Here is an 8,676-nt window from a genome sequence, read left to right on the forward strand (position 1 = left end):
AGGGCATATTTTATGATTGTTTTTTAATCACAGAAGTAAAAATTATGTTCTACTTATATAAACTGAAACATTTCAGAGAAATATAATGTCTCCCTGTACTTCTCCCCAAAAAGATGTATATTTTTAAACTTCACAAAGTGTACTTTTCACTGAAACAGCGACCCAAGGTATTAATAATTCTTGTCATCTTGACATTGGACATTTAAACAGAAACAATATGGAACCAGTTTTAACAAATTCCACTTATTAAGAGATGTTGTTCTAGCAAAGAGCTATAGCTAAATTCAAACAATTGAAAACTAGTAAAAGGAAACCTCATTTAGAATGGAGTTGGGGGGGCTCCTGGGTGGCTCAGTCAGTTAAGCCTCAGACTTCGGCTTAGGTCATGATCTCATCACTCATGGGTTCGAGCCCTGAGTCTGGACTCTGTGCTGACAGCTCAGAGCCTGGAGCCTGCTTCAGATTCCGTGTCTCCTTTCTCTGATCCTCCTCCACTCATGCTCTGTGTGTCTCTCTCAAAAGTAAAAAAACATTTAAAAATTTTTCTTAAATGGAGTTGGGAGGCCAGAAGGGGGAGCTCACACCCCTATCACTCCTAGTCAATTGCAGAACCAACAGGAAGGGACTACCTTGCATTCCAGACAGGAAGAACCCTATACTTTACTACCCAAGCTGGAGGAAGAAAGGTTTTCTCCTTGCCTGGCAACAGCCCAGCCAATGAGAGACTGTCATTACTCAGCTAGTGATGGCCTCTACACTTCAAACTCCCAGGTTACTCCAATGAATTTTTGTTTATAATAGCTCCTCCCAATGGTTTGCTGAAGCTTGATTATTCTGAATTGCAATTCTTTGCTATCTCCAAATAAACCCATCTCTCCTGGTAAAGTAACTGACAGTTTTATTTTTAAGGTTAACAACTTTAACCATGGAGATTTCTAACAAGGAGACAACGTCAAGCTCTCAGAGCACAAGACAGTGAATTTTTAGAAGGGGCTCTTTCCTAAGTGTGTGAAGGCTCTTCTGAGCATAGCCAGCAGTTAAGAGCACAGACTCTGAAACCAGACCCCTGGATTTGGATGTTGGCACCATTGCTTTCTGTCTCTGTGACCCTTGGGGTAAGTCAATTACATTCTCTGTGCCTCAGTTTCCTCATCTTAAAATGGAGACAATAGTAGTAACCACCTCACAGGATTGTTGGAAAGATTAAATGAATATATAATATGCAAAATACTTAGAACTCCACTTGGTATATAGTAAACTGCATTAATGACAGTTATTATAAATAGTGCTTTTGTGATACACACTTAAAATTTTCATTAAAAAATCAAAATTTTCTGGGGCACCTGGGTGGCTCAGTCAGTTAAGTGTCTGACTTCGGCTCAGGTCATTATCTCACAGTTTGTGGGTTCGAGCCCTGCATCGGGCTCTGTGCTGACAACTTGGCACATGGAGCCTGTTTCAGATTCTGTGTCTCTCTCTCACTCTCTGCCCCTCCCCCACTCACACTCTGTCCATCTCTCTCTCTCTCTCTCAAAAATAATAAAATAAAGATATATTAAAATCAAATTTTTCCTTAAGGAAATTCAATCTAAAATTTGAAAGTCATCTTTTAAAAAAAGCTTTAAAAAATAAAGCTGCTTGGGTGCCTGGGTGGCTCAGTCAGTTACGTGTCCGACTTCAGCTCAGGTCACGATCTCACAGTTTGTGAGTTTGAGCCCCATGTCGGGCTCTGTGCTGACAGCTCAGAGCCTGGAGCCTGCTTCGGATTCTGTGTCTCCCTCTCTCTGCCCCTGTCCCACTCGCACTCTTTCTCTCTCAAAAATAAGTAAATGTTAAAAAAGAAAGAAAGAAAGAAAAAACCTTGTTAAATAAATAAATAAATGAGGCAGGACTCCAGTGGCTGCTGTTGCCCATCAGCTATGCTGGAGCTGCTGACACCACTGCTGTACTTCGTATGTGGAGCAGGCAGGGTCCAGAGACTCTCTAGACTACCTCCGTCTCTTCACCTGTGGCAACTGTACAGTCTGAATGAGGAAATGAACCTGAAGATGCTTCATATGCATTAAAACACAAAAGGCCTGGTGGAGCCCTCCTCTGCCCTTGAGCAGGTCTTGCCTGAACAGGCAGATGAGACTTGCATCCCAAAGACTAATGCACAAGCCATTCTGAGCCTAGGAGAGGGGAAACCTGGCTGGCCCTCTGTGCAGCTCTCTCGACCAGAGACTTCTTTATTGAGAGGTTATTTTAAATTATTTATTTATTTGAGAGAGAGGGAGAGAAAGAATCTTAAGCAGTCTCCACACTTAGCACAGAGACTGACAGGGGTCTCCGTCTCACAATTATGAGATCATGACCTGAATAGAAATCAAGAGTGGGACACTTAACCAACTGAGCCACCCACGCACCCTGGGAAGTTGTTTTAAAATCATTGGGTGGGGATTGCTTAGTCCCTGGGACTGTGAGGGGAGTAGGGAAGGTCCATGCTCTAAGGAGGGGATTAGCCACCTTCCCCTTCCAGCCAGAATGGAAGCGGAGCAAGGAAGAATGGACTAGGAGCAAGGAAGTGTAACTAGGTTTCTGGTGCTACCTGAGGAGTCCTGCTTAGTAAGAAGAAGGAGGGTTGAGATTGAGGCTGATAACCAGAGACCCACAGGGGCAGGGCACATAGCAGAAGCCTGAGCAGGCTCCAAGGACAGGATAAGGCATGGAAGGGATTGGCGGGGAGGGAACGCAGGGCTGGGTCCTCTGGGGAGAGAAAAAAGGGCTAGTTCCATGGAAAGCTTTTTCTCTCCTAGGAGAGAAATAGGTCATCTCCGGTAAGTGTGGCAGAGGGATTGGGATTAAAGCCTGGGGTACAGGGAGGCAGGGAGTGAACTTGGAACTGAGGAAGAGTGTAAAAATTGGGGGGCATAGGAGGCTTCAGAATGTGGTGGGTAGGCTCCCCAGCCTGGCTTATCAGGGCTGTGTGGTGGCTATCTCAAAGGAGATTGAATGCCCCCTCGTGGCAGCCTGTGACCTGTCTGCCAGCCTCTGTTTCCTATAAGCTTCATGGGGAAACCCATGCTTTGGGGTCTCCTAATCATGGGGTGAACAGGTGACAGGAACAGGAAAGTGATGAAATCTGTGAGCACCTGATCTAGGAAGGCTCCCTGAAGGAAGAAGTTCCTAGAGGATGAGTAGAAATTGAAGCAACAGAGGATAATGATTTCTAGTGTAGACTCGACCAGGATGTACTGGATCCTCCACTTACTAGCTGTGCCTCGTTTTTCTCAACTGTCAAATGGGGATAATTAGTACTTCTCTCATAGGATTGTGTGAGCGATAAATGAATTTACACATGTAAAGGGCTTATACCTGAGCCTGGCACAAAGACGCAGTCTGTAAACGTGAGCTGTTAGTAGCTGACCAGCAGAGTATGGGGAGGCGTCAGAGGTAGAAGAGGCAGCTGGGCCATTGTGCTGTATATTAAAAGCGTTGCTAAAGGACCTCGAATCCCAGACCCACGAGTTTAATGGAATGTTTGTTGGTGGCGAAGCCCATGAGATGGGGACGTTCTGGGGTGTGAGCCAGACCCCAAGTCCACTCGCATATACATGCCCACACCCACCAGGCGCCCCCAGACACAAGGGCACCAGACCCACACCTATGCATGAGCGCGCGCGCCGCCCCCCCCCCCCCCACGCAAATTCGCTCACACTCACAAATGCACACTTCCGGCCACAGACCCACATGCTCCCTCCTCCTCCCCCAACCTGTCTCAGAAATAAGACTGCACCCAGCCTGGGGAGGTGTTTATACTCCTGCAGACCCCCGAGACTCTCCCAGCCTCAGCACCAGACAGCCAGAAAATGTGTCTGTTTCCCCTGTCCAAGCCTGGAGGGTTCTCTGGCCAAGCCTTATTCTTGCCCTGCCCCTTCCCCAAACCCTCAAGCTTAGAACCGGTCGATCCTCTAATCGCTTCATTCTCATTTATCACCAGTAGATTTGAGAAGAGATTCATCTGGTTATGGGACTCACAGCCGGAACGGGGGAGGTGGCGCGCGAAAAAGGCGGGGGGGGGGGTGTACTCGCACTAATGTGGGGGCCGGGGGAGGGGCTAGATCCCCCCAGGTGGGTATCCGCCCACACCCGGGAGGAGAGAGTGCTCAGGCCCTGGGATGGGAACAGTCCGAGTGCCTGGGGCGTGGGGGGGGGGGGGGGGGGAGTGACCTTGCCACATAAGCGGGGGAGGGGGGTCAAGGTGGAGCTCCAGGGCTCCGCGCTGGGGAAGAAGAGGGCTGGAGGCCCGTGTTCAGCTGGTGTTCAGAGGCCGGGGCGGGGCTCGCCCCCCGAAAGGAGCAGACAAAGGGGCGGCCTCCCCGGAGCCCGGCGCCGCCCGGAGCCGGGGCCCGGCACAAAGCGGGGGGCGGGTGGGGCCGAGCCCGCCCCACGCGCCCGCGCGCCCCGGACTGCTGATCCGCACGACTGGGAGCGACGTTTCCTGCGCCTAATCCCAACAAGCATGAAAACGGCTCGGGCCGGCCCGCCAGCAGGCCCTTTGTCCCGGCTCCTCGCGGGACAGCTGCAGCCGGGGTCCCTCCCCCTCTTTGTGTCTCCTCCCCGCGCCTCACTCCTCCCTCCCCGCCTCAGCTGCCTGGACGGCCGCGAGCCTTCCAGGTCTTTCGCCTCGGGCACTTGGGCGCACAAAGGGGGGCAGCGCCCCTAATCTGGGGGAGGGGAGGATTAACCCCGGGGTCTGCAGGGAGGGGCGGGGCCGTGGGGGGCAGAGCAAAAAGGGGCTGCGGGGCGTGCCCCCCGCTTGGAGCGCAGGGGTGTGCAAGTGGGAACACAGGTGTGGGACCGGACCTGTGGGTGCGAGGGAGCAGGCTGGCTCTGCATGCTTCTTAGACTCCCCTAGCCAGCCCCTAGCAGTCAGTATTCAGACTGCTCTCAGGGCAAGAAACTCCCTTGATGCTCCCCTGGGCTGTCCTGGGACCTCTTCTCTTCACTCTCCTCTTGGGATCTCTTCCACTCAGTGACTTCAGTCCCCCCTCTCCCCCATCCTTGGGACTCCTTCCCCAACCTCTGTCTCCAGCTGGGCCTCTGCCTCCCACCCCACCTGCATATTCAGCTACTTACGGGATAGCTCCACCCAGATGCCCCATAGCACCTTAAACTTCCTTGTGTCCAAAACTGAGCCCATCTTCTTCCTACCCATAAACCTGCTCACTCCACTCAGTCATCTGGGGCCCTCCTAGTCAGTCAAGCTGACTGTCACCAAGTGCTGTGCTTGGTTTCCTAAGCAATTTTCCAGGCCACTTCTAGTCAGGCTCCCTCCCTTCCATTCACCACACAGCTCTGGAGTGGGCTTCTATAAGACTCCTCCAACTTAAGACCTTTCGGAGACTCTCCAGTGACTTGACTTACTTAGCTTGGCTTGCAAGGCCTTCTCTGGTTCCTGCATGCCTGCTGGCCTGATCTTTCCCCAGGGTCTGGTGTTCCGCAAATCTATTCCGCAAAGACCTTCCTCAAGAGCCTTGATGGAGATTTTTCCCTCTCAAGAAAGGGAATGAAATTGCTGGCTTAGCCTTGTTGCTCACAAGAACCATCCTTCAATGCCCCAAAGTCCAGGGCACTACAGGGCAGTGGATGAGTCAGGGAAGCCAGGCTCTTCAAAGATGATGTATGCTGCTGGCCCAGCCTTACCCACACTGTGCCTGCCACATGGAGGACAACAGAGTTCCTTCCAAGCTGATGAGGTCCTGCTCTTCCTTGGGTTCTCTCTGGCCACTGCAGCTACAGAGGCCACTTCAGATGCTTGGATCCCCAGAGATGCTGGACATCCTCATCTCTGTCCCAGATCCCTCAGGATGGATCATATCCCTGGTAGACCTAGAACGCCACAGTCTGCAAGCATATCTGTGTCACTCTGCTCCTGTCACCATTGTCACCAGACACCTCCTCCCAGGCCCAGCCAGGAGCCTCCAAGGTACTCTTCATGTCCTCATCTTAGTTACAGACAGGAAATTCCTGCATTGAACATTACTGTCTACCATGTGCCAGACTCACTGCTAGGCACCGGGGACCTGGATGAATCAGAGACAGTCCGAGCCTGCAGGGATTTCACAGTCTGTATCCAGGGAGACAGACTCAGACACAAGGAATCTAGAGTGCAGTGTGGTAAGTGCCAATAGACGTCTGTACACAGTGCTATGGAAGCACTTTCCAGAACATGGTCAATAGACAGGAAGTAAAAGATTACCATGATCGCTCCCTAGGTGGCTCAGTCGGTTAAGCATTTGACTTTGGCTCAGGTCATGATCTCACAGCACGTGTGTTCGGGCTCTGTGCTGACAGCTCGGAGCTTGGAATCTGCTTCAGATTCTCTATCTGCTCCTCCCCCACTCACATTCTGTCTCTGTCTCTCAAAAATAAATAAACATTAAAAAAAAAAAAAGATTACCATGATCAAAGGGGCTTGGGAAACCCTGGGTTTAACCATGTTAACTGGACTTCTTTACTGGAAGACTCCTCTGGGTCTTTACTGTGCCAATATGTGTTGTTAGTTCCTGAGAGGAGAACACCGTATGAAAAGGGATTCTCAAACTTGTTTGAGTATGCAACCCTTTTCTCATGGATCATATTATATAGATTGAGTGTTCCAGAGATCATATTTGGGAAGCACATTGCCATGGGAACCTAGAGAATGGAGAGACATTCTGTGTCTGAGGTGGAAAGAGGAATGAGGGAGGTAAGGGGGGGGGGGGGTCAAGAAAGAGTTCACAGAGGAGCTGGTGTCAATTTGGAGGATGAGTAAAAGTAGGTGAGGAAAAGAGCATCCTAGGAAAAGGGAAGGGGCCTTGCCCTGGGGAGGCAGGAGCCCAGGGCCTCTGAGGGTTCAGAAGCATGGCATTGTATGAGAGACAGAGGAGTCTTTTGGAGGCAGCAACTGCAACATGGGAAGGGGCTTTATCTGTGCAACTGTTATGAATGTTCACTCTCATCAGCTTGGCCTGAGACATCATATCACTTCCTGGGATGCTAGGCAGTATAATAAGGTCAATAAAATATCCCACTTGTCTGTGGGCCAGACATACCTCTGTCTTCAGGTACACCCAGGACCTTCACAGTTTGGGTGCATATGGGGTTGTAAGGGACGCAGACTGGGAACCCCAGAAGCCAGTCCTCTTTAAAGAGGAGTTCTGTACCAGGGTCGCTGGGCTTCATCATAGGAGCCTAGCAGACTCCTTCAAAAGGCTCTCCTTTGTGTTACTTGAATTTGGTTCTGCAGGAACCCAACACAGGCTCCCTCCAGAACATGCAGGTGTCTACAGATGGATATGTGTGTGTCCAGACTCCTGGGAAGAAGCCCAGAGCTTCTTTTCTCTGGTTGTTCTGGCAGCGTTCAATGCCATGCTCTCCCCAATTTTATTCTTACTGTCCCCCTGTGGCCAGTGCCTCCTCTGACCATTAACCCCATGGTTTCCACCTCACTTCTCTACTGCAGCCCAAATCATTTCCCTAACAGCTACAAGAGAAAGAAGCAGCTGGAGGAGGAGAAGGGAGAGGAGGGGAAGGGGGAGGAGGAGAGCATGCCCCTAGTGCCCTTACTTTGTGCCAGTGCAGGCACTCTTCTTGGCACTTTACATATGTTAACTCATCTAATGCTCACAATAACCACAGGAGAAAGATACTATTACCATCCCCATTTTGTGAATGAAGAAATTGAGGCCCAGGGGTGTTGAGCAACTTGCCTAAATTCACACAGTTGGTAGGAGGCAGAGACAGAATTCAAACCCAGACAGTGTGGCTGTAGGATCAGTGCCCTCACCCCCTCAAACTCCACACTGCCCCACCTACCTCTGTGAATATTTCATTTCATCCCACACATATCCCCACCCTAGTCTCCACACCCAAATGCCATTATTATTCTGTCCTGAGCACATTATTCCTACCCCACTTACTCCATGCCCAGTTTCATTCCATTCATCACCAGCATCCCATCAACCTTCCCATCTCTATTCCCTTTCTCTTCCCTGTACTCCTTAGGAAACTGGCTTTACAGTCTGTTCTCAAGTTCATTAGCCCTGTGACCAAGAGATAAATTCACTTAATCTTTTGGAGACTTAGTTTCTACATCTGTTAGAAGGGGGGAAAAGAAAGCAAGTTTCATCTACTTTACAGAATTGTTGTTAAGTATTAAATAATGCTCTTGAGAGAGCTTTATAAATTGCAAAATATTTTACAGACCAATATGCCGTTTTTTTGTTAATTTGCCTTGATATTATTTTTCACCCTTTCTGGAAGCAAATGTTTTATTTCAGTAGTTGACCATTTGTTTTCTTTTTTAGTTTTACTTATTAAAAATTTTTAATGTTTATATATATTTAATTTTTTTAATATTTTGTTATTAAAAATTTTTTTTTTACATTTTATTTATTTTTGATAGAGAGAGACAGAGCACAAGTGGGGGAGGGGCAGAGAGAGGGGAGACACAGAATCCGAAGCAGGCTCCAGGCTCTGAGCTGTCAGCACAGAACCTGATGCGGGGCTTGAACTCACACACTGTGAGATCATGACCTGAGCCGAAGTCGGAGAGTTAACTGATTGAGCCATCTAAGACCTCCCTGCCCCCTGCCCTGTTTTCTTTTTTTAAATGTTTATTTATTTTGAGAAAAAGAGAGAGCACAGGAGAGG

The sequence above is a fragment of the Prionailurus viverrinus genome, chromosome C1, assembly GCF_022837055.1.
Source record: "Prionailurus viverrinus isolate Anna chromosome C1, UM_Priviv_1.0, whole genome shotgun sequence".
Classification (NCBI taxonomy): domain Eukaryota; kingdom Metazoa; phylum Chordata; class Mammalia; order Carnivora; family Felidae; genus Prionailurus; species Prionailurus viverrinus.